The 25600-nt window shown below is 36.1% G+C and overlaps 1 protein-coding gene and 2 pseudogenes across 1 annotated transcript in view; 1 reads left to right on the top strand and 2 right to left on the bottom strand.

The window, feature by feature from the left end:
* The window catches only part of LOC132621764 (phosphatase IMPL1, chloroplastic-like), a 47679-nt gene extending 41665 nt beyond the window's left edge, over nt 1-6014 (top strand). The window contains exon 9 of the transcript XR_009575684.1: nt 5596-6014. The gene's annotated coding sequence lies outside the window, so the exon portion shown is untranslated. The remainder of the gene's footprint in view (nt 1-5595) is intronic.
* On the bottom strand, nt 1685-4580 carry LOC132624447 (lectin-like; annotated as a pseudogene).
* Nucleotides 6015-6556: 542 nt separating the features above from the next.
* On the bottom strand, nt 6557-6688 carry LOC132625265 (5.8S ribosomal RNA; annotated as a pseudogene).
* Nucleotides 6689-25600: the final 18912 nt, after the last annotated feature.

The following is a 25600-nucleotide window of genomic DNA, read 5'->3' on the forward strand; positions in this document are numbered from 1 at the left end:
GTGACAGTTTTATTGCCTTTGGAAATACAAGCTAAGCTGGGAGTGAAAGTTGATGGGTGTGTCCCTTATGATTGTTATGTTAGAAGAGTTGATTGGAGTTTGCTTACTATACAACTTTGCTTGCTATACAACGCAGTGGTAGAGAGATCCTTTTTTTGTTGAAGGTCCTGGCAGTGTATTTTACAGCAGTGGTAGAGAGATCCTCTTTGTTGAAGGTCGTGGCAATGTATTTGACACCAAAATTGGTGAAAATCCTGAGGTACAATTGATTGGTTAGGAATTATGGACCAACCTAGTAAGCCCCGGGTCATCAACAACTCTAATTAAATTTACAGTTGCAATGATAAGTATGAAGATTAAGCTGCCAATTTCGAAACATCTGAAGCATATTGTCCCAATTACAAATGCCAAATTAGCTTGCTGCAAAATTTTAGAAACAGTGCCAAATCAGAAGATATGTTGGGTGGCATTGTTAAACTTTTTAGCTATTGAGTTTGATAACTTGGTGGTAGCTACTCTCTTGATATCAGGGGTAATGAAGGTGGAATACAGTGAGGTTACGCACACTGATTTTCATATGGTGCGACGAGCTATAGTTCTGCTTAGAACTAACATCAACAGCATAATTATGTTGGATGTTTGTAGTAAGGGACAGTTTGCAATTAAAAATTTCAATAGTTGGAGCATTTGGTTTAGCTCAGTGATATTCCAGACTTTTGTGGTAAATTTATATGCTTCACACAACCTGAAATCTTGCCAGCTCAGGAGTCCTTACGAAAACTTTTCTGCTGCTGCAGTCGCGAACTTGAGTGAGTGTATTTGCTTCTTGTGTTTAGCTACTGCCCTTCCCATCCATTTGGATGAACTTGGAAGGAAGGATGATCAAGCAAGTCTAGTCTTTCATTCAGGAACTTCTGAAGATACTCTACTATACATTAACAAAGAATACCTTTTTAGGATTGGTTTAAAGCTATTAAGTGCAGATGCTTTAAGGTTCTGTCCTGACATAAGGGTGACTGATCTTGGTATGAAATATATCTCAAGCATTATCCTTTTGTATTGCAACCTTGTTGTGGACTTAGTGGTTGTGCTACCTGCAATTCCACCTGGATATGGTCGGAATGAAGGTGGAGACGATTTAGGCAAGGTAGGTTCCGGGAGGATGGAATTTGGACCAGTTGCTACTAATTGCCAATTCCACAATGAGCTTCTTAGATCGGGCAAAAGAACATTATCTTTTGGGCTCAATGATTGCAGCAATTCATGAGTCATCCTTCATCAACAACCTTGAGGACAAGGTTGATTTCAAGCAGGATGGATTGTAATGATCCCAGATATAATTTTGGGGCACATGGGAAGCACGTGAGTTTTAAGTTCCAACTCACTCCCGTATATACACACGTGAACCAACGGAAAGGGGATGTAAAGATTTGGCTAATTCTTGATTTCTAGTTCTCTTCTCTCTCTCATCCGTCTCTTCCCCGGCTCTTCTTCTCTTCCCTCATCTTCTTCTTCCTTCTTATTCTTTTAGGATTTCACAGAGGAATTCAAGCTCGTTAATGGAGTTTAGCTTCGAATTAGTTCTCTTTCATTTTACTCTTCTTTGTAGCAACTGCTGTATTGAATTCTACAAGTAATAAAATTTCCATTTTTTCCCTAATTCTTTGATTTCGATCCAAGTACATTACAGAAACAAGTTATTTATTTATTTATTTCACCAGTTTAACACATGGTATGCAAGAGTTTTCCTAGATAGGTCAACTCTTGTCTTTACACATATATCACTTGATACTTTTGAGTTCTGGGCTTAAGGCCAAATGTCTGAGGCTTCAAACATATCTGCATAGCACATGCATCTTAATATACACATGCAAAAGAAAGAACACTATCTGATACTAGCGTGGTGCTCATCATCTTAAACATCAGTGTGGAAAAGCTAAAAGGAAACTGCAGTTGAGGAAGCTGCAGCTGCATGCTGAATTCCTATTGTACGCCATAGAACTCGGGTTTTTAGACGGATGACAGCACCTTTAATGACTAATCCTCTCTTCCAATGCCCACCATATTCATATAGAGAGAACTCTATTTCTCCATTCTTCTGATCCGCTGATGTCATGAACTCTCCGGCTGGGATTTCTATCCAATTTTGTCGTGGCTTTTCCACCATATTCTCCGTATGTTCTTGCGGCACACCATCTGGGAGAATGAGTCGAAGATTCACCGGATATTCCCATCCATAGGCAGGCTCCTTTAACATGACAATAAACACAACCTCATAAATGAGTCCTGGAGATAGCCTAACTGTATTGAATCTTCCATGGATTTCTAGCCAGCAAACATCTAGTAGTTCTGCTGCTGGAAGAAGCACATCACTGCATAAACAATAAAAAGCATCATTTCAGGCCTTTTTAGTTTGCTAGTCTTCAACTACAGAAACCTTTAAGTATGTGGTACATGTTGATTTGGAATAGCTTCTAATAGGGAATGTGAAAGTTTTAGTTAGTTTTAACTGCTGAATCCTGATTATCATGTCGTGGCCTGACTGCTAACACATGTTTACTTACTTTTAGTCTCTTTTAGCACATTACTTCCCCTGTTCTGTTTTATATGTCACTCTTACCTTTTTAGTTTATTCCAAAAAGAATGTCTTATTTCTATACTCAAAACTTTTTAACTTTTAAATTTTCATTTTATTCTTATCAGTATCATGTTCATGTTTACGGCCACAAGTTATAAGGGTATATTTGGTATGTTCCAAAAATCTTTCTTTCTTAAACGCCGTACCCTATCAAACACCACCTCCTGAAATGAAATGGAGGGATTATTCTTTTTCTTTCCAGCCCTATGTGTTGTAAAGGATGCTTTGAATTAGTTAAAGCTTTGGATCTACATTGAAGGTAATTAAAAAAAATCATATTACCTCGTCTTCTGCCCAAGTGATTAAGAGGTCTCTTGCATACAGCATGAAGCAGTTGCCATTTGACTTCTTATCAACCCAGTATTTCTGCATGAAGTGCAAATTAAGTATTGTCATAGGAGTAGATATTATGGCTACAGAATAAAAACTGTAATTTCAAGCGATTAGGCTTAATTGATTAGTTGAGCTTGAACATCAGAATTGGACAATTGGTCCAATAAATCACAAGAGGACATGCTTCTCTTGGGGTTAGTTTGAAGGCAGAAATCTAAGCTAAACAAAATATGCATAAAGAACACAACATAAACTCAAAGTAGATATATGCTTCCATGTAGCATGTTGGGACACCGGAACCTGTATATCAACATCAAAATAACACCCATAGAAAACTTCTAAAGGAAGAACACTAGCAAGATATCTATTACTCCGAACTAACTAGGTGCTTGGTGTTAAGGTAAAAGTTGGAATTCTTGTTAATCTCTTACTCCTTCCGTTTCAATTTGTTTGTCTTACTTTTCCTTTTAGTCTGTTTCAAAAAGAATGTCTCTTTCCTTTTTTGGCAACTCTTTAATTTCAATTCTCCACATGGCATGTTTAAGACCACAAGATCAAAGGGCATTTTGGTACATTCAACATATCTTTAGTTTAAGACCACAAAATTCAAAAGTCTTCTTTACTAGAAACCCCCTGCCAAGTCAAAACCAGACAAACAAATACTAGATGGATCATGCCAGACCACACATCAGATCTGCCAAGCTGCTGGATTAGGAGGGGAGGGAGCAAAGGTCAGAAAAGGTGGTGGAGGATAATACCATCCTGCATTTGGTGGACTGTCTGGAGAGAAAGAAATGAAAGATGTTTTTAAGATGATAGGTCCAATTCTATTCTGAAAGTAAAATGGATTGTATTGTAACTTTGATCTTTTGGTGTAAACAGCTTTGTATAGAGGATACAGATCAGATTGTGGAGTTTCTAGGTTCTCTGTAAGTTTTTTTTTCTTTTCTCCAGGTTACTCACTTTTTGGACGTTGCCGGCATACCCTTAATGCTGAGGAATACAACTTTTCCAGTTTCCAAAAAAAAAAAAAAAAGAGGTGGGGGGGCAATATAGATAAAGTTGATTTTTTGAAGAACTTGAATGTTTTTAGAGTGGAATTAGGTTAAAAAAATCTTTTTGCAAATAGGATAATAAGGAAGTCTTGATGCTTGTAAAGGAAAATTTTCCTTTTCAGAGGGTTGGCCAGTGTTTCAAATAGAGCATTTCTCTTAGTTTTATACTTAAACCATGGAGACAAGTTTTCTTACCTTGCGTTTTTGGTTCAAAAATACTCCAGCATGTAGCTGATCATATAGTTTGTCTATGGAGGATCTGTCAACTGAAGAATCTGCCTCTTTAAGGATTTCTTCATAATTATGTGGAAATCTGAGTACTTTGGTGGCTTCCGTTGTCTTGTTAGTCTCAGTACTCTTGCTGCTTTTTCGCATAATCTTTCATGGTTCTTCATTGAGTACAGCGGCATCATTATGTTGGCTTGGAGGTGAAGTGTTGCGTAGTTCTTGATTTTGTTGTAAATCCTGATCTTGTGACAACCCTGACCCCATTTCTCTGAGGAAGATCTCTTTGTGGAGATTGGTTTATCAGTAATCACTCTCATCAACCGGGAAGCTTTTATTTTGAAACTCTCGTAGTTGGGCATCTTTTGATTTTATCTTTCTCGAGTGGAGTCAGAATCTATCTTTAAGAATCTATTCCTGCCATCCACTCGAGAAAGATAAAATCAAAAGCTGCCAGCACAGATTCATGAACAGAGGCCTTAAAAAAGTTATTCCTCTACAATAAGTTATGACAGTGTTAATGTAGATACCCGATATTTGTGCTTGTGAGAGGTAGTACCCCATGGAATTAGTCGAGGTGTGCGCAAGTTGGCTAGGACACTACGATTATTTAAAAAAAGTAATGACAATGTAGACTTTCCCTTTTGGTGATAAATTCACTAATGTTACTGAATGTCTAAGCTTTGAAAAGCGCATCGCTCTAGCTATTCGGCTATGCCTCATTCGAAAAACATCCTCCTATCTGAAAAATAGCTTGCACTTGGCACATTTAAACACATTCTAACCTCCTGCAACACCTTCTTAGGCCTTCTGCCTGTTCTGGTCCTGATTGTACTTTGATCATTTAACCCTTGGTCAATAGCTGCTTCCTTTTTGTAATTGCATCAATTTATATAGAGTTGTAAAAGAAGTTTTACATTATCAGGTCAGGTAAAAGATAAGTACATGTTTGCCCGTAATAAGTGGAACTATTATCGTGAAAAATAAGGCAGGCAACATGCTAGAACATGTTAAATAACACTGATTAGTGTAAGAATTAAAAATTCTTTACTTTAGATCAAAATATATATTGCAAGATTTCATAGTACTGTTTACTTGATACAACAATTGTGTGAAAGTATGACCCGTCCTTGTTTATTCGTGGGTGTATGTTGAACATATGGCAGCTAGATTTGTGAATTGATTGCCATGCTCAATTATTGGGCAGAAGAGTTGATCTTCTAGTATGTAGTTAAAAATTAAGAATCTAACTTTATAGCATTAATTCTAGAACATAGACCTGAGAGATAAGCTTCATGTTTATTGTTCTAAAAAAAGTGCTTTTTACTTGTTAATTGCATGCAGCATTGTTGAGTTACCGCTTTTTAAGGTCAATACTTTCAGTATCAGATGTTTCTCCTGATTGAAGTCTTAGCATACGGCAAGCAGCTGCTGAGGAATATGGCATCTCTAAGACCAGATTTTATTTCGATATGTCCAGTTCAGTCCTTATCTAATTTATATTCTCCATTTCCTTGAGATCATAGCCTCACTTGTGGGAATACACTGGGTATGTTGTTGTTGTTGCATCGCACAAATGATCTTTGGCCAATTCAATTTTTTTTTTGTTGTTAGCATGAATACATTCAAAGAAAGAGTGAGCAGATAATCTAGGTTAGATGAAGGTATAATCCTTATTTATTCCAGTTACTGTAATATCAAGCCAGCATCAACACAGTGATGCTTTCAAGACTTTGTTCTTATAAGCATCACTGTGCGTCACCCCCCCCAAACTGGGTGCAACATGATTGGCACCTGGCCTAATTTACTCGCCGAGTGAGCTATGAATTTATCATGTATAACTTAGTCCCAAAAGTTTTGGGGCTTTACACTGGCATGCATTTGCTTAATATCTGTTCATAGTAGGAATCACTAGACTAAGAGCCTGTTTGGATTGACTGGTTCTAGGTGTTTTTAAGCCAAAATAACTTTTAAGCACTTCAACTTATTTGGCCACATACAAGAATTCTAGCTGTTGGTTTACAGGTTAAAAGAGTACCAAATTCCAAGATGCCTGATCCTCCAACGAACCTTTGAATCCTTATTATCCTGTAGTTAAATTACCCTAGTAAAGATTCAAACACTGAGCGGGGACTTTGAGATTTTTTTTTAAAATGAAGAGTATATAGAAGGTCAAGCCCACGGCTTTAGTCCAATAGTAAGATGTGGGGGTTAGACTCACATTACGGATTTCAATTAAATGCTGCCGCAAATAAAAGCCTTGTGTTGGAAAAGAATAGTTTTTATTTTTTTGCGACGCGATGCGTGACGCCCAAGTAGACGTGTTCTCGGCCTAATGGCTTCGGGCGCAACTTGCATTCAAAGACTCGATGGTTCATGGAATTCTGCAATTCACACCAAGTATCGCATTTCGCTACGTTCTTCATCGATGCGAGAGGTGTGCTTTCGCCTTCCTCCATATCTATTTGGTGTGGATCTGGTGGTTTTAGAGGGATTTCCGGCGGATCGTTTTGTGGGATGTGTGGATCAGCCATTTTCCGGTGGTGGGTGGTGTAAAGACGGTGTGGGAAAGGGGTAGGGAAGAGGCGGAGCCTCTCCCTCTTGGTATATGTGAAAAATAATTTAAGGGTGGGTAGGTAGAGAGAAGGTAGAGCCTCTCTCTCTCTAAGTCAGTTGATTTGTGCGTATTAGATATTTGTTAACACTATTGTTAGTCTTTCAAAGAAAATTATATTTGCATCTCCAACCAAATACCAGAAAAACATATTTGAGGAAGATATTTTGCAAAAGATATTTCTGTCATACAAAACACCTGAATAATTTTAGTTTCATTTTTATGGGGCATTTGGAAGCATATATATATAAAATTTAAATGCTTAAAATTTCAAATGACACATTTCAGGTTTTATTTGAACTTTTATTTTGCAAGAGCCCAACATAAGAGTTGAAATAGCTGACATTTGATTTTATATTTTAAAACAAATTTCCTTGCACATATTCAAAAAATAAAATAATTCAAAAGCAATAATTTGAAATACCTAAGGTCAAATTCCTCCCCTCTAATGCATGTGGAACAAAGGCAAAATTATTATTTTCATATAACTAAAAAAATTAGTAGAGTGTTTGACAATTTATATGAGAGTAAGCAGCGCATCCAGGTGAAAAGCTACATAAATAATAATAATAGACATGTATATAGCAGAAAATGTAAATTCAATAAATACAAGGTGGACAATACACTCATATGATAGTGTAAAATCCATGAAGTATTTTGCACAACAACACCAGAAAGCTTCTCTCATCGATCATAAAAGCCACACACTCCTCAAATCTTAGTCTTACTTGTACATGAATTATACAGTCAATTCTCTCTCTATAACAATCATCCTAATTATAACAATATTCCACTATATATAATGGTCGAGTTTTCATCACAAATGGTTTTTCATGTTATGAAATATTACATATTCTCCATGATAGCATTTCCTATAGCATCCAAGAAATATTTTGAATAACCATACTGGTCGTTATAGAGAAGTTTGACAGTACACAATTTCAATGGTACTTTAAAGCAATTTCCATCAAATGAGAGCACAACTCTAGAGTTTTAGAGAACATGACCATATGATCTGAGCTTAAAATAACCTTCACATCTTGTGGTGGATTATTTTCAATCATCCATCGTCGAACCTTATATGCCTTCACTGAGAGATCTTGATTGCACAATATGCAAACTCTAGGAATTGGACCATACTTTTCCTTAGTGAGTGTTGCTTCTTTCAACTATTGAGGATCATTAAACATTGGAGTATATCGGATCAACAATGAAACAAGAATTATATCCTGTTAATTTTCAAAAGGGAAGACGTTATAAGTATTGCTGATAAATGTATTTCTTTTGTTCTATTTTTTCGACTTACTCAACGTACTAAAAGGTTAAGCTATTAGGGAGGATACTTTAAAGAATTATTGATATAATATAAATGCGTGCGTAATTAAGTGCACGTCTCAACTCTGGAGTATCGATACATCTTGATGATAGAAAATTAGAGCCAAGGTACACAGTAGTTGGGGGCTTATCAGTTGTCACGCTGCGAACCTGGCTTGGACGTAACTCAGCACTCGATGCCTGACTACATGTGACCGAGCGAACCACATGGCTTGCTAAATCAACATGGGACATGTACTATTGCGGAATGTGAATTCAAACATGAAAATTTGACTGAAGAGTGTAATTTAATAATAACTATTAAATTCTGAATACTGTCTGTGTTATATCCCGTAATTTCGCACATTTGGATAATTTGAAATAATTGTGACTAGTAAGAGATAAAGCAATATTTTGAATTTATTTGACATATATGTTGTTCATGAAAAATATTGATGCGGAAATATCGAGGAAGGCCAAGGGAAAAAATTGGAATTTTGGAGATTTATTTCATGACTTACAAAATATTAACCCAACTAAATGGTCTTGGAAAATAAAAAATAAAAAGAAAAAAAAAAGAGGTCCAAATGTTGAGTGGTGGCCGGCCATGGGCAGCAAAAATGGCCCAAGCCCATAAAAATTAAACCCATGTATTAAAAAGGAAACAGGGGCCATAAGTTCTTCATAATTCAAGAACATTCAAGAAACAAAAGAGAGAGAGAGCAAGAACAAGAGAAGGGTTCGGCCAACCCAAGGAGAAAAGAGAAAAAAATTTAGCCTATCAACCTTTGATCCAAAAATCATAATTTTCTAGTATTCCTACTAAGTTCAAGACCCTCTTCAACGTGGTATAATTTTTGAGGCAAGAAAGTACTTTTTTTGGCAAGTGGAAAAATTGAAAAAAAGTAAGAATTCTATCCTTTTTATATTATGAAAGACTTATATATATGTTGTAGTGTGTGGAAATAAATGAAAAGTATGAAATTTGTGTGTTGTGGGTGTGTGTGTGTATGGTCGTGTGTATTAAGTTGGTGGAGGAGCACGAATTAGATTTATGTAGTATGTTAATTGTGTTGTTGTGACCCTTGTGATGTAAATGGAAGACAAATAGTTCAAGTTGGCATGAAAATTGGTTGTTAAGTTGTTGTAGGAAAGTATGTGATTTTATTTTAGTTTTATGTAATTATGGGAATGGAGTTTTCAATGTGATGACCCGGCCCCCTTGGCGAGTCCGCAATCATCTGGGTACATGGACCCCATGAACATGACATATGGCACTTGTGGCCCGTGAACATGCATGACATACTCAGGTATTGTATGAGCAAGAGACACAGACAATTCGCACACTCTGCAGAGCTTCGAACCCGTGACCTCTCCCCTTTTGTCCTCCCGAAGGAGACGACTTTCACCAATTGAGTCAATTGGTGAAACCCGACTCGCAAGGGGGTCGGATCCTCGACAAAAAGTCACATTTTTTGTGATGACCCGACCCCCTTGGCGAGTCCGCAATCATCTGGGTACATGGACCCCATGAACATGCGTGCATGACATGACATACTCAGGTATTGTGCGTGAGAGGGTGCTTAGCCAGTTCGATATACGCTGCAGCGGCTGGGATCTGTCACGACCCAACTAGGGGCCGCGACGGGTACCCGATACTTGTACCGAGCACCCCTTATCTCGTATCGTACTTTTACTACTAGGTGGGCCGTATAGACTATACCGTATCTTTTTTTTTTTTTCTGTTGCTTAACGCTAACATTAATGGCATAATTGTAGACATGGACTTATAAACTTTGCTAGCACATTATACAACGACGAGGACCACAAAAGTACAAAACATCTGACTGTACATATCTGTCTACGAGCCTCTAAACAAAGTACATCTACATATACAAGAAGGACCGGTTCTACCGTGCCCGAATATGTACACAAAAGTAGTACCAAGAAACTGAGGCTCCGGAACAACTGGAGCGCTGCCACAGTACTGCTGATGGAGCTTCTAAGAGTCAAATTTGTCTACCTGTTGACCTGCGCGGCATGAAACGCAGCGTCCACAAGAAGGGACGTCAGTACGAGTAATGTACCGAGTATGTAAGGCATGAATAATAACATAAAAGAGATATAGCGCGTGTCATGAAGTAGAAACATAACCTGTACATATAAGTGCACGTTGGCGGATACCATGCATGCTTAGCGCTGCGGAACGTGCAGCCCGATCCATATGTGCATATACTATAACGTATTGCTGCGGCACGTGCAGCCCGATCCATATACATATAATACTTTGCTTTCTTGGAAAACATTTCTTTTCATATATATATAACATAGAACATATCATATTGCCGAGGCGTCGGCTCCGATCCATTTAACCATATATCCCGCGTCCGGGCATCCCGCGTCCGGGACGATATCATGTACCATACTCCAACTGATCAGGTGGCTATGCGTCTATAGCGCCTTCTCTTTCCCAATCTTCCCCATATACATGTACATATACTTATAACATATAAGCAGCATGCATTAGAGCCCAAAGGAAATCATGTCCGTATCGGAGTGACATAAGGTCGGTAGTCCCCGATTATCTTATGGAATAACCATGGTCACTTTGTCTCGCCTTGGAGGGACTAGTAATATAAGGCAAGACTATAAATAAAGAGTAGTATTAAGAGAAGACATATAATAAGATCACAAACCTCATAAGGTGTCAACTTGTATTCTTGAAGTCTTTAGAAAGTAGAATCATGTTCAAAGAAATAAGATTGAGGATTAGGAACTAACTCTATTTTCTCATGTTCATATCGAGTCCATAATTCGAGATTTTCAACTATGAAATCATGTTCGTCATAATCATCACAAAAATATTCTCATTAGAATAGTTACAATACTTATCGTTCGATAAACGAAACAATTAAGAAAATCCGGGAATAACGGGCCCACCTCGGGTCAAATGAGGTGGCGTACACGATTTACATACGTTACATTTCATGACGTCACTTGTGAGAGTTTTAAGGTAGTCGGGTCCTATTTGTGCAAGTTCTAGATGTTTAGGCAATTTTTCAACATTTCATACAATATTTAATTCAATTCTACTGAATGAAAAAGGGGAAACTTTGGGTGCGGATTTCGAAGAATAGAGTTGTCCCCGAGGCTCGTATCCAACTTATTACGTTTAAGACATGTCATAGAAGGAAGGGTGAATCCTTACATACCTTTTCCGCTTCATACACGTCTCCAAAATCAAGTTTCAAATTCGCCAAAATCTACAATTTGGTCACAATTACCAAATGTTAATTGTAAGGCTTTAAGATTTCAATCTTAACCAATACTTGTCTACAAAAATTTGGGCAGCATCTCCCCTATAAATACACCATCCCCAAAATTCAACTTAGCCAATTTTTAATCAACAACAATCCGGGAATTCAACCCGGCCAAACTATCAACACAATGACAACAACCATGACTACAAAACACAATATAACACAACTAGTCTTCTTTCCAACATAATGCAATAGCTTTCATTCCAACTTCACATTTCCAAACCAATCTCAATGTTTTTACATTCATTACTAATCAAGATCATTACAATATAATTCGGAAGCATTTCATATCGTTTCTACCAAATATTCACAAGATATACAAAATATACAAACTTTCCACCAAAACCATAATCCATCCAAAACTTCTAATCTTCAATCTACATATTCATAACATATTTCCATCTTCCAATTTCATCAACCATAATCATAATTTGCACCTTAATAATTTCATTTTCATAATTACATAAATCTACCATAAAATCACAAAACTTCTCATAACCACTTAACAACCAATCTTTCATGCCAATATGGACTATTATCCTTCCAAATTCACCAACTAACATAATAATTCACATTTAAAACTCCACTTCTATAATTACATAAAAACTTCATTAAAATCACATAATTTCCTATAACTATTTCCAATAATTTTCCATGCCAACTTGAACCATTTTCTTCCATTTCCAATATAAATTTCACCATAACCACAACTAGAATACAACATAAAATTCAACTCATATTATTTATACAACAATATACATATATGTCCACTTACATATATGCACACCCACTTTGTAAACTTCCATATTTCCATAAATTCTACCCATTTCTACATACTACAACATAACCAACCTTCATAACATAATAAAAAGGGATTAATTCTTACCTTTTTCTACAATCTTCTTCACTTGACCAAGTTGTCAACTTGAAGAAACAAGTGTTCTTTCTTCCAAAATAATTACACCAAGTTGTAAAGGACCCTTGAATTAGTAGAAATACCACAAGAAAATAATTTTTGGAGAAAGATTTCAAAGGGTCAATTTTTCAAGAGCTTGGCCGTATGGCCCTTTTAATTTGCTCTTCTTTGCTTTGTTTTTCACCTTCTAAATTTCTCTTGAAAGTTCCATGACTAAGACTCCCTTTATATTTAATTTGTCACATGGAAAATAATTAAAACCCATGGACTTGGGTCCTCTTTTATGGACCATGGCCGGATGGCCCCTATTGGGCCTGATTTTTCTCTTCGTTTTTTTTTTGGGCCAACTCGGTTGGTCCCGAGTTGGGCCTAGCCCACTGACCTTTCGACCTTAAAACGTCCATATCTCCTTGCACCGACGTCACCTGAGAACCCATGACCTATGGTTGGAAAGCTAATTCAATTATCTACAACTTCTATTTCTTGGTATTTTCCAAATTCCAAACTTATAATACCGTTCTTAAAAATATTCGTTTGGAGGACTTCCACTTTGATTTGGCCCAAGGGTCCTTCTTGAGTTGTGTTTAACTTCACATATGTGATTCATATGACTTTTCAGATGTCCAAAAAAAAATCTCGATGTGTGGGCCCCACCTCAGCTTACAAATAATCCGACGTTCAAAAATACGGGATATAACAGGATCGAACCCGCGACCTTGCAGTCACCTTTACATTCCCCTGAGGGAATCGACTCTTACTAATTGAGCTGCAGCTCAACTGGTGAAAGTCGTCTCCTTCGGGAGGACAAAAGGGGAGAGGTCACGGGTTCGAAGCTCTGCAGAGTGTGCGAATTGTCTGTGTCTCTTGCTCATACAATACCTGAGCATATCATGTATGTTCATGGGCCACAAGTGCCATATGTCATGTATGTTCATGGGGTCCAAGTACCCATACGATTGCGGACTCGCCAAGGGGGTCGGGTCGTTACAAAAGCCAGTTACCCTCTCACGCACAATACCTGAGTATGTCATGTCATGCACGCATGTTCATGGGGTCCATGTACCCAGATGATTGCGGACTCGCCAAGGGGGTCGGGTCATCACAGTCAAGGTGTAAATTATTGTTGTTGTTGATGAAATTGGAGGATAAAAATGTGTAATGTTCATGTCGAAGATTGGATGTTTCGGGTGAGGTATGGTTTTGGTGGGATTGTCGGAATGTTGTGTAGATTGTTTGGAATGTCCTTGAATTGTGTTTGAATAATCTTGAGCTAGTAAATGAATATGTAAGTGGTGATATTGGCTTGAAAAGACGTAGTTGAATTGAATATGATACGCTATGTAGAGAAGAAAGTCATTAATGTTAGAATGCGTTTAAATTGATTCTTGATGACTATTATTATGGTTGTTGGTATGGTTGTTGATGAATTTGGCCGAGTTAAATTCTCGGGGATGTTGAATTTACAGGGGAGATGCTGCCGAAATTTCTGTAGACAAGTACTAGTTAGAATTGGATTTCTAAGTACTTGTAGCTAATGTTTAGTAATTGATAATGTTATTGTAGATCTTGGAGAGCCCGAGACTTGAGTCGGGATTTGTTTAGCGAGTGATCGGGATTTGTTAGCGAGCGATCGAGGTATGTAGAGCCTCTCTTTCTTTCTTTTGGCATGACCTTTATGAAATGAACAAATGACATTTATGTATGCTTCTAAAGAAAACTCTATTCTTAGAGCCACTAGGATGACCGATGTCTTTGACCTCCGTAAGCTATCCCGTATGGTTGGATACGTATTTGTGATGTTCGAAGATTCTAGTTGATATGTTTCCGAATGATGTCCGAAAAATATTTGATATGGCTAAAGTCTTGGATACATATATTTTGATACGTACATATGATCTTAAAGGCTCCATTTGATTTACTCCATAATGATAGTTGAAAGTCCCCTAATATGAATGTCACTTGAATTTCCAAAAAGAGCTTCTGAAATGCTTTTAGAAGGTTCTGTATTTCAAAAGTTCGTAACTTTCGTATACTAATTCCGATTGACCCAAAACTGATTTCTGAGCCTTCGGATGTCGTAAATATATTTGTCCATCGAGTTTTGAAATTTATTTAATTATATGCATATGGTTTCCGCACTACTCCGCTCGTGCATACTACTATTACATTGTTCGCCGGATCCCGGGCCGGTTTTGTGATCGTGCGCACTATGTTATATTCGGCAGTATGATGTGTTACGGTTCCCGAGACCTCGCCATAGGGTCGGGTACCGCTTATATACGGCGTTATGATGTGATATGGCATATGATGTGTTCTGATGATGTGATATGTTTTGATGATATGATATGTTCGGGGATTGTACGGAGATTTGAAACCTTCTGGAGTATGATGTGTTGTGGCGCCAGCGTCGGAGTGGCGACCACGTTCCTGAGCCTTATGCATGATTTTTATTTGCATTACTTATGTTTTTAAAACAGGTTTGGTATACCGATTCTGTAATCACTTTTCATACTCCTTATTTCAGTTCTGATTTGGATTTCTACATTTCATGCTTTACATACTCAGTACATATTTCGTACTGACCCCTTTTCTTCGGGGGCTGCGTTTCATGCCCGCAGGTACAAACATTCGTTTTGGTGACCCGCCTGTGTAGGATTTCATATTCCGCTACTTTGGAGTGCTCCCTTTGATCCGGAGCCTACATTTTGGTACATATATTTTGTTGTACATATTTCTGTATATTTGACTATATGGGATATGGCGGGGCCCTGTCCCGTCATTTGTTTCTGCTATGGTTTGTAGAGGCCTGTAGACATATATGTGGGTCATAGGTCATGCTTGTTCGATTATGTTTGTGATTTGTGCCCTAAGCGGTCCCATTTGCTATTATGGCCATAACGGCCCACATGTTTGTATATGTATGTATATTCGGGCGATGTGTATTCCGCCAGTCTGCCGGCGTTTGTATGATATGTCTGTTACAGGTGACCGCTTAAGACGATGTCTGTTCACAGTATCTGTATAAATAACATATGTTAAATTTGAATAAGTCTTTGATATGTCGATCTGATAAGTAAGTCTGTGTGGGTGTCCAGTTAGGGCACTAGTCACGGCCCACGGGGCTGGGTCGTGACAGTCTGAAAGTATAAATGCGGTGTCACGACCCAAATCCCCAAACAAGGCTAAGTCACGAAATATAACTAAAATGAGGAATTTAAATAAAGGAAATCATAATAAGTCTCATAATAACTCTAATAAACAAGAACAAAGGTAGGCTAAGTCAATACAATCCCCCAAAACCTGGAAGTCTCACAGTACATGAACATCTATTACGAGTACAAGTCTGGATAATAATACATAGATTTTCTGAAATGAAGATAAGGAAGAAATAGTAAAGATAGAGTGAAGTCTGGTGATGTGGGACCCTCATCAGCATACCCTTAAACGCCACGAAAAGCTCCAACAATCTCCAAGAAAGGTGCTCAACTCGTGCCCGGATTAGTATCTGCACACAAAAAGTAGGTGCGACCAGTGTAAAGTAAGTACGGGAAGCACGTGTACCCAACAACATTGTTGATTGACCCTAAACGATAGTAATGACGAGGGTTGGTACTTCCTATACTCCTCTTCTTGCTTGGTTAGTTTAAATCCACAATTCATACGAAATCCACAAGTATAGAAGGTATGAACACTATATCAACTCTTACAATCCATCTCTATTCCAGCTTAGTCGTAAAGGTTCAGTCTTTTCCTTAGTTAAGTCAAATTCAAGAGTAAAGATCCCATCACACATGGCATGAAAATAATATAAACGACATAAATGGTATGCAATATAAAGGAAATGCGTGCAATACAAGTGAATAGTATGCAATACAATGGCCATATCCAATATATACACGCTCCTGCATTAGGTTTCACGTGACTCATGGGGGACCCATGAGGTCCATATTCCTACCCGGAATACCAAATCTCCCAGATCACATCGGGTCCCAACAGTTGGTTGAATATCATCATCACTCCGAACCATATACTATATTCAATATCTGGCCTCCCAGGCCTCTGTCTTGTAATTTACCAATCATATGCTAACAATATCATGAAAGAATGAATGGATATGCATAGACCATGCAAATGCCTAATATCAAGATTGTAAGTCCTTTTCATAAATCAGACGAGATGGGGAGTGATGAATGCAACTCAAATCAACAATCACTAGTATTCAGTCAATCATGGCTCTCATGCCCAAATAAACAACAATTCTACCAACCTAAATGGATTTATCCACCATTCTCATATCACGAAGGCTAAACACATAATCTCTGTCACAATTATAGCACTTTTACATATTAATTACCCATACAGATATACTGGTACCCGCACAAGTGCTTGTCACCTCACAAGTACGGGACCTCTAATTTCCCATTACGCCCCTTATTACATTTACCAACACATAACACTACGTAAGTCTCAACTTACCTTAATCCGAATTCAAAGAGTCACTCCACGACCTTTGTCACGCCTCGAACCATGGCCTGAACATAACACGACACTCGGTGCCTTACTGCATGTGACTGAGGGAATCACATGGCTTGCTGAGTCAACATGAGATAGGAACTAATGCGGAATATGTACTCATGAAAGTTTAAATAAGTATGAAATATCATAATAAATTTGAAAATACTTGTATTAAACATAAGTGTGCAACATCATGAATATGTAGCCAAAAAGGGCTAACCAAAACTGAGCATCTAACATGGCATGCTAAATTAGTCTACGAAACCTCTGACAAGAGTCTGACTACTAAACTGTTTACCGGAACAAGGCCCCCGGCATACCTTAACTGCATAACTGACATAAATATAAATAAAGATAAAACCCCGAATGAGATGGGGCTCACCAAAAGCTGATACTGGTAATATCCTAATGAGCTGATCCGTCGTCCTGTAAATCAATACCTGCATCGTGAAATGCTGGCCCCCATGCAATAAAAGAGGACGTCGGTACATTTGAATTTTACTGGTATGTAAAGCAACTGAATGAAATAAACATGGCATATGAAACAGTAAGAGCTGAAACTGTAAGCTGAACATGAACATGAACATGAGTATCATCTGACATGAGTATATATATATATATATATCTTGAGTAAAATATTTTGAATGGGAGAGCCTTAGCATAACTGACGTGTAACCACCACGTGAGTACGTAGCCTCTGATCTCTGCCTGATCAGCTAAGCCATCTCATACCTTCTCGGGTTACGAGACATGAACATGACATGAATGGATCCAATAACCTGCAATGGGTAAACATGAAGAAATCGTCCTAACTGGGCGGAGCGATCCTTATCCTACGCTGGCGTACGTAGTTTCAGGTCGTCTTAGCCTTCTCGGTAATCTATGCAACTCCAAAGACATGATCATGGATATAATTGGCTTAGAAGCCCATGAATTACATAAACCTGATTGTAAACATGATTCGTAAATGTGATATAGCATGGATATAGATATATGATATAACTTGTATGAAAACATGGAAGGATGTAGGATTTTCATGAAAATAAGCATAATGGTTCGTATCTTTCATTTAAGAACCCACGAAATACCAAGCATGGGTGTTCATGGATTACAGACGGATTAACAATAACCAAGATGGAATACAATAATGAATTATTAATATGAACATGATACGTCATGGTACATGTAACTTAGGGTCATCACGAATTTGACTAGAAACCCTAGTTTTGGTGAAACTTCATAATTTCATGGAAGAACGTGATGTGGAGAAGAACAATGATGTTCCGCACGTGGATAGGAACCCTACATACCTTAATCGCTCCAAAACTTGTAATAAAGATTGTATCTTTGAAGAAGAGTTCCAAAAGCTTCAATCTTGAATTCTTGAGATGGGTTTTCTTGAAAACCCTAGATTAAAGGCAATGAATTTCTATTTATAAATCATGTGTATATGTTAAAATTCACTTTAAAGGCTTAGAATAGGCTTACCTTGGTGTATTGGATTGATGGGAGAAGAGAACTTCGTTCTAGGGCTATGATGTGGTGTTATTATATTCTATATTTCCAAGAAAATATGAGGTTACGTGTCAAAGATGAATTTAATTTAGTCATGAAGAATATATCTTATAGTATATTTAAACTGTATTGAAAGTAAGGGAATAATGGCGCCAAATTTTATATAAGAATGCAATACATAATTTTGATATTGTAACCCCCTGTTTGGATGGTGGTTTCCCATGGTTCATTAACGTATGGTTTTTTATGAAATCATGTTTGTTTCCATTGTTCTTAAAATTATATGGTATGGTATTGTAAATCCATGGTAATCTCATGGTTAAATAACCATGAAAAACCTCAATTTTTGTAACCACGGATTTCGTGGTTTTTCCGTGGTTACGTATTTCATTTACCCATTATACCCCTACTTATTATTTAAAGTTCTTATTTTATCCTTTACCCTAGTTTTATTAATATATAAACTACTACGTTCAATTTTGCCTCCAACTCTTTTTAACGTGAGCAGTGCTCTGTTCCTCTATTGGTGAACTCCTTCTGTGGCGAGTACGATGATATATTTCAATTCTTAATTAATGGTTTTTAACTATGTAGGCTAAGCCCGAAGCTGCTGAATGGAGGGACAAGCCAATGAGACATTTTGATAAGTTACTTGTACTATATGAAAAAGATAGAGCTACTGGAAAACATGCTGAGACTGGACCAGAAATGTTGAGAAGAGGTGCTTGTGATAATTTGAAAAGACCAAGTACTAGCTCTGTGACAATTGATGATATAGACGAACTGGTTTCTGAGAATGTTGCCTCCCTGGAAAATATAGATGAATATGGGAAAGCTGAGCAAGAGCAACCAACTCATGGTGCCACTAAATTGAGTGTCTCTTCAGGAACACCACTAGCTAATAAGAATAAATGGGCAAAACAGGATCATGTTTGAGAAATGGCTACTTTGTTGAGAGGCGGGATGGATTATTTGGCAAGTGCCATCAACTGTCTTTTAACACTACCACCCATTCCAGAGTCTGAGATATGGGCAATGGTAAATGAGATGGATTTAGAAGAGACTCTGATCACAAGAGCTTATTTATATACTTGTCACCATGCAGACTTTTGTCGTACGTTGATTGGAGCCCCATGGGAAGCCCGTAAAGCACTAATATTGTCTGTGCTGATTGCTGATAGTTGAGTTAGACTAGTATTCTTAATCTTAATCTTATTATTATTATTATTATTATTATTATTATTATTATTATTATTATTATTTAGTAGTGGATTTTGTTAGTAATTTATATTTTTATGCAATACATTTTATGTTATGGATTTATTCGACATGAATTTATATTATTCATGTCGGATTATCATCATTGAAACTAGAATATTTTTGCCGTTATTGCATAATGATAGTGTCAACCTTCCGTTTCTTGTTTGTATTTTTCTTCCTATTTGTTTTGTAGCGTGAATGCCTTGTTAGTGCAATTAACAGCACTACAGTGTCTTGGTAGCGTTTTTGCAATTAACGGTACTGCAGCTACATTCTGTTAATGTAGAATATGTATTGTTAACATTCAGTTCTTTAGAGCTTCATCTGCATCTAGGACACAGAAGCTCTTTTTTTTCCAACTAATTGTTGCATAAGTTTAAAAGTTACTTTATCCTGTTTTAACCAACTCATTCATCTGCCTCTTCAATTTAAACAAACACAATGATTAAACTGTTACATTGGTCTAAATAGTAGGGTATTGTATCTTGTACTGGAGTTCAGGATCAGTCTTTTTGTTATCTCGTTTCGTGACTTTCTTCTATCTCTCATGGTATTGAAGTTGGTGACAAGCCTCGAGTGAATATCAAAGTATGAACTCCAATGCATTCAGTTGCACACCCTTCTTGCTATTCTCATTATTGATACTTCTCATTTCAAGTTCTGTTGTCGAATATGAGGTTTCAGATTGAATGTAGGGATATATACAAGGCAATGCTCTAACAGATCATTACATCGATATGAATGGTAGAGTCAAATATGCTAATCATATGGGACTTATTTCAGATAAAATCTATCAGGTATCTAATATCTTATGCTCTGTACTCTATATTCATGAAACTAACCTACTAGATAATAACAGTTTAGGAATGAAAAATCAACAAAATGAAGTAGACGTGAAAGTTCCCAGCTATTTGCGGATCGAACTTAGTGCAGCAACCAACTTACTTTATCAAAATATAAAAGAAAGCTAGACTAATGAACAAAGTTGTAGATAGAGAACATCAAAGTAACTATCTGTAGCCCTTATGTAAGCTTGAAAGAGGAGAACGCTAGAAGGGAACACTTCTCAGTGAAGTAATCAAGATGATATAAAAACATCTTAATGATATAAATATTCTCAAGCAACTTTGTTATTTGGTTTTTTTAAAACTGAAAGAGTCAAACAAAAAAAGAAGAGATGAACGCAGTTATTATTCTGTCTTTTACTTGGGTTATCCTAGTAATTATTGATATTTTAAATAGTTATATTAGTTAAGGGTATTTTAGTAAACTTACATGTTATTACATAGTACCATACAGTCAAACCAAACAATAAAAATGTTATTAAACTACAACAAACGATACAGTCTATCCAAACATAGTATTCATTAATACAGTACAACATTATACTATACCATACCATACCGTACATTAATGATCCACGGGAAACCACCATCCAAAAAGAGAAAAAATCCAAATGATAAGGGGATGGACATCTTTGGAACTAATATAGATAACACTGAAATTAGATGGTTCTTGAGTAGTGGGTCTTGAACTTTGTTTTAGCGGGTAATATTTCAATGATCATGCCTAATTCAAGTCTTTAAAAAGATTAGCGGTCACTACAAATATAATTTGAATTGTCTGGGATTGATATTATCTCACAGAAAGGTCAATACTATTTATAAGTGATTTCTGTTGCTAAGTATATTTAACGCTTGTGAATAATGATTATTATTATATTATTAATTTCTAGGCAGGGGCGGCTCAACCATATCAGAGGCCTAAGGCCAAACTCTAATGAGGGGCCTTAACTTTTAAAAAATTATATATATTTATTTATTTGAAATTTATTTTTCTAGCTTTTTGAGACGCAAAATTAGTAATAATTTTTTTATTATCAATATCTTCTAGTAATTCTGTTTCAATTGACAATATAGCTAATCTGTTCAATTTTTCTTGAGGCATTGTTGATCTGGTAAGACAATTTCAATTTTGAGAAATTTCTTTCGGATGAAACATAAATACCAATTAAATTCTAATAAAAAATTTAAAAGACCCTTTATATGGATGAAATATTAATATCAATAAAAAAATATGAAAACTAATAAAAGATAGAAAGATAGAATTTGATTCAAGAGATGGATAACTTGATTTTAAAATAATTTTCGCTCCTTCAAAATCCACAATCCTTGAAAACTTGAAAAAACAAATCCAAAGCATCTCTTCAGCTCTTTTTTCCCTCTTAAAATAGTGTCCGATCAATTGATTTTGAGCATATATAGAGAATGAAGATTGAAGAATAAAAAATCAAAGAGAATTTGTGTTTGATAAGTGATGAGTATTGAGGAAAAGTTAAACAGTGGTGAGAAAAAAATTAAAAAGTTAAATATAAAGTACAATACTTTATTAGAAAAAAGATGTATGAGCTGCATTTTTGACATGAAATCATCACCCTAAAATATTGCCTTTATGAATGGTACTTTACATCTTTCCATCACTAACTTTTATTATTCTCTCTCAATCCCAAACGGTGACTTCTTTGTCCTTTTTTATGTTTTTTTTTTGGGTTGATTCCCATTTTTGTGCTAACAAGATAGTCGTGGTAATATTTTTCCTAAACTACTAGATAAAAAAAAGGCCAAACCCATCGCAGCCTCTTGTGGTCCTCCACTTCTTTCACTTGAACACCTCAAGTAACTTTTGTTTCATTTAGACACCTCAGGTGGGCAGCTGATGTTCCATTTAGACACTTTTCGTTGAGTTGGAAAATTGTGTGACCTTCACAAAAAACAGGCGTGTGAAGGGCTTAAATTTACGATTTTTATTTTTTATGTCTTCTTCTTCCTTCTCTTTCATTCCAACACTTCCTCCACCATAAACCATCAACTTGCCACCACAACACCACCACCGGATAAGTTTTCCGGCATAACAGTGATAACAAATTGATAAATCCTTCCACTGCAAATTAACAAATTAACACCATTGCAATTTTTTTTTCACTGTGCAATATGTTGCTCGTCAAACCCAGCTCCAAAAATCATTCAAACAACTTTGATTCTCAACCAAACTCCTGAATACTTCATGAACAAGTTCTTAATGCTCTTAAGAACAATATTTCGCGCACCTAATTGATTTAATTATTTTCTCTTTTCGAGCTTCTAAGCTCCTTCCATGGAAGTCACATTTTTTTGTTCTTTTAAAACACAGCCTTCTCGACTCCATTTTTTTTCCTGAATGTGGCATATCTCCATTGAAGAAGAAAGTTGAAGTTGCCATTGTTAAAGCTCAAAGATTCCAATTTGAATTTTCGGGTTGCCTCAAACGGGCTCCATTTCGAGTGGGTGATATCTCAAAAGAACTGGAACGTCGAGAGGAGTTCGAATTGAGATTTGAGGAACTCGCCATTAACATAACTTGGAGCTTCAAATTCGAAAATCGAATTTCCGAATTGGAGGACTGCAAAAACAAAAAAACAAAAACAAAATTAATGAATTGGGGCTATAGATTAGTGCCAAATTTTGAATTATATGCTTCCAAAATGGATCAAAGTCTAATGAAAACAAAAAAATAAAAATGGAGCCGTTAGAAAAGAAAAAAAAAAAATGGTGCCCAGCAGTAGCAGAGGTGTAGAAAGGGGGAAGGAGGGGTGGGGTAGGTGGGGGAGGGTTTAGCAAAGTAGGTAATTTATTTATTTATTTTGGTGAAAATATTTTTTATCTTTTCTTTTTTCTTGTAATTGATTTTTAAATTATTATTTTACACCCAATTGCCACATTTCCTATTTTGATTAGTCACCATGCCACGTCATCCGTGAGTGTATGACACCCATTTTGCAATTTTAGCTGATTGCGAAAAAAATGTCTAAATGGAACATCAGTTGCCCGCAACGGTTGTCTTCCTAAATATTAAAAGCAATAATTGAGTCATTTTGGGTATTCTTTTTTACATTCAAACCACTCAAAGGCATTAAAAATGAAAAATAAGTGATACTAAAACACATATAAATATGCCAAATATCAGCATTGATGATAATGGTACTCAACAATAACCTATAAAGAAGATACACAATAAGATATTAAAATTTGATAAGGTTGAACGTATTAATAGATATATTAATTGCTTTAATAGGATGTTGAACATAGTATTGGGTTAATGTCTAATGAATAGGGCAAAAAATAATATATAAAAATTTCATATTTTTGGATATTCAAAATTCAAAATTCCAAATCTGAACTTTAACTTTTTTCACAAATTAAATTCAAAGTTGAACCTTAATTCGAAAATCCAAATCAAGAATCCAAAAAATGCGAATTCTGATCTTTCCCATATTATGCCCACTTGTAGGATCACATTGACATGTTGTTGTTTTTGTTGTTATGCCCACAACCATCCTTACTATTTGGATTTCTTTTTTGTTACAATTGTACTCCTTAAGTCCCATATTAGTTGTCAATGTTATTAAAAATATTTATCTCAAAATACTTGTCATTTTATAAAATTTAGATAAACTTAATAATTTTATTCCATTTTGCCCTTAATATTGATTGTTCATGGGAACAACAAATATCGATTAGACTGTAAATTATTGGAGAGAGATGGTAAGGTAGTACCGTAGTAAACATACACACTTTTATTTGTGATTTATTAAGAGGTGTATAAAAGAAAAATGTGACAACTAATATAGAACGGAGGGAGTAATACAAAAGGTCCAATCTATATATATAATAAAGCTAGGCATAGACAAGGTGATGTGACACCCCTCTATGGCCATCATTGCTATTTATCTTTTTTGTGGTTTTTTTGCCTTTTTTCCCAAATACTTTTATTTAAATTATTTTAAAAATCTAAAAGTGGCTAAATAATTATATTATTAAATGAGGAAGAGATAATTGCATAACTAAATGAGGAGCACATTTTAGTCCTCTACGTCATAATTGTAACTGTATACTATTTTATATTTATATCATTAAATAATTCTCAAAGATAATCTCCTCAATTATATTACTAAAGTAAATGCAAAAAAAAGCGTTTAGGAAATGAAAGATCAATAACTATTAGTAAGAGAATGCATAAGAGCTGATAACCGATGATATATTGAAGCTTTATTTACTGTTAATCAATGTCAATAATGTGATAGTGGAGGATTAATGGATTAATATATACTATTACGTTCATTCTCATCTTTTCTTCTCCATGCCTATGTTTTCACTTTTCACCAATACCAGTAGACTAAATGTCCTTTTCGCCCAACATTTTTTCGTACGAAGACATGACTAATTACTTGGATCAAGATAACCTTCGTATAGTTACGTGTCAACGATGAATAAAATGGTTGATGTATAGTTCATAATAGGATGTCGATAATTTTTCCCTTATCTTTTGTTGTATCTACATGTTTTTTTTTTTCTAGCGTTTCTTATTGCTTGTGTACTTCTTCCTCTTCACAAAATTCTCATCTTTAATCACAGGAGAAACAAGAAGACATATGGATAATAACAATGCCTATGAAAGTGGGCTGATGAATTGGACTACAAAGAGACAAAAAAATAAACAATTTCAGACGCTCTACCTCTCTCGGATTTGGGTGACTCCTCAATCCCTCTTTTGTGTTAATCTTTCTATTTTTCTTTCTCTTTGAGTGAGTTTTGTGGGTTCTTTTCCAACTTTATAGGGATGAAGATAGAAGTCTTTGATGCTAAATAAAGCTATTGCAAGAAATAAAGAATCAACAAATAATTTGGGTTTATCCAAATAATTCTTTCGTATGTTTGGTGTTTTGCCAAATGATGATCAACTCTCTTTGCTCCAAGGCGCCCGCGCTACAACAAAAACTATTGTGTAACTATATATTAGAAGTGTTCCAAAAGATTGAAGATCGGTCGCATAACCTGAATTTCAACTTTACAGGTTATA

The sequence above is a fragment of the Lycium barbarum genome, chromosome 12, assembly GCF_019175385.1.
Source record: "Lycium barbarum isolate Lr01 chromosome 12, ASM1917538v2, whole genome shotgun sequence".
NCBI lineage: Eukaryota > Viridiplantae > Streptophyta > Magnoliopsida > Solanales > Solanaceae > Lycium > Lycium barbarum.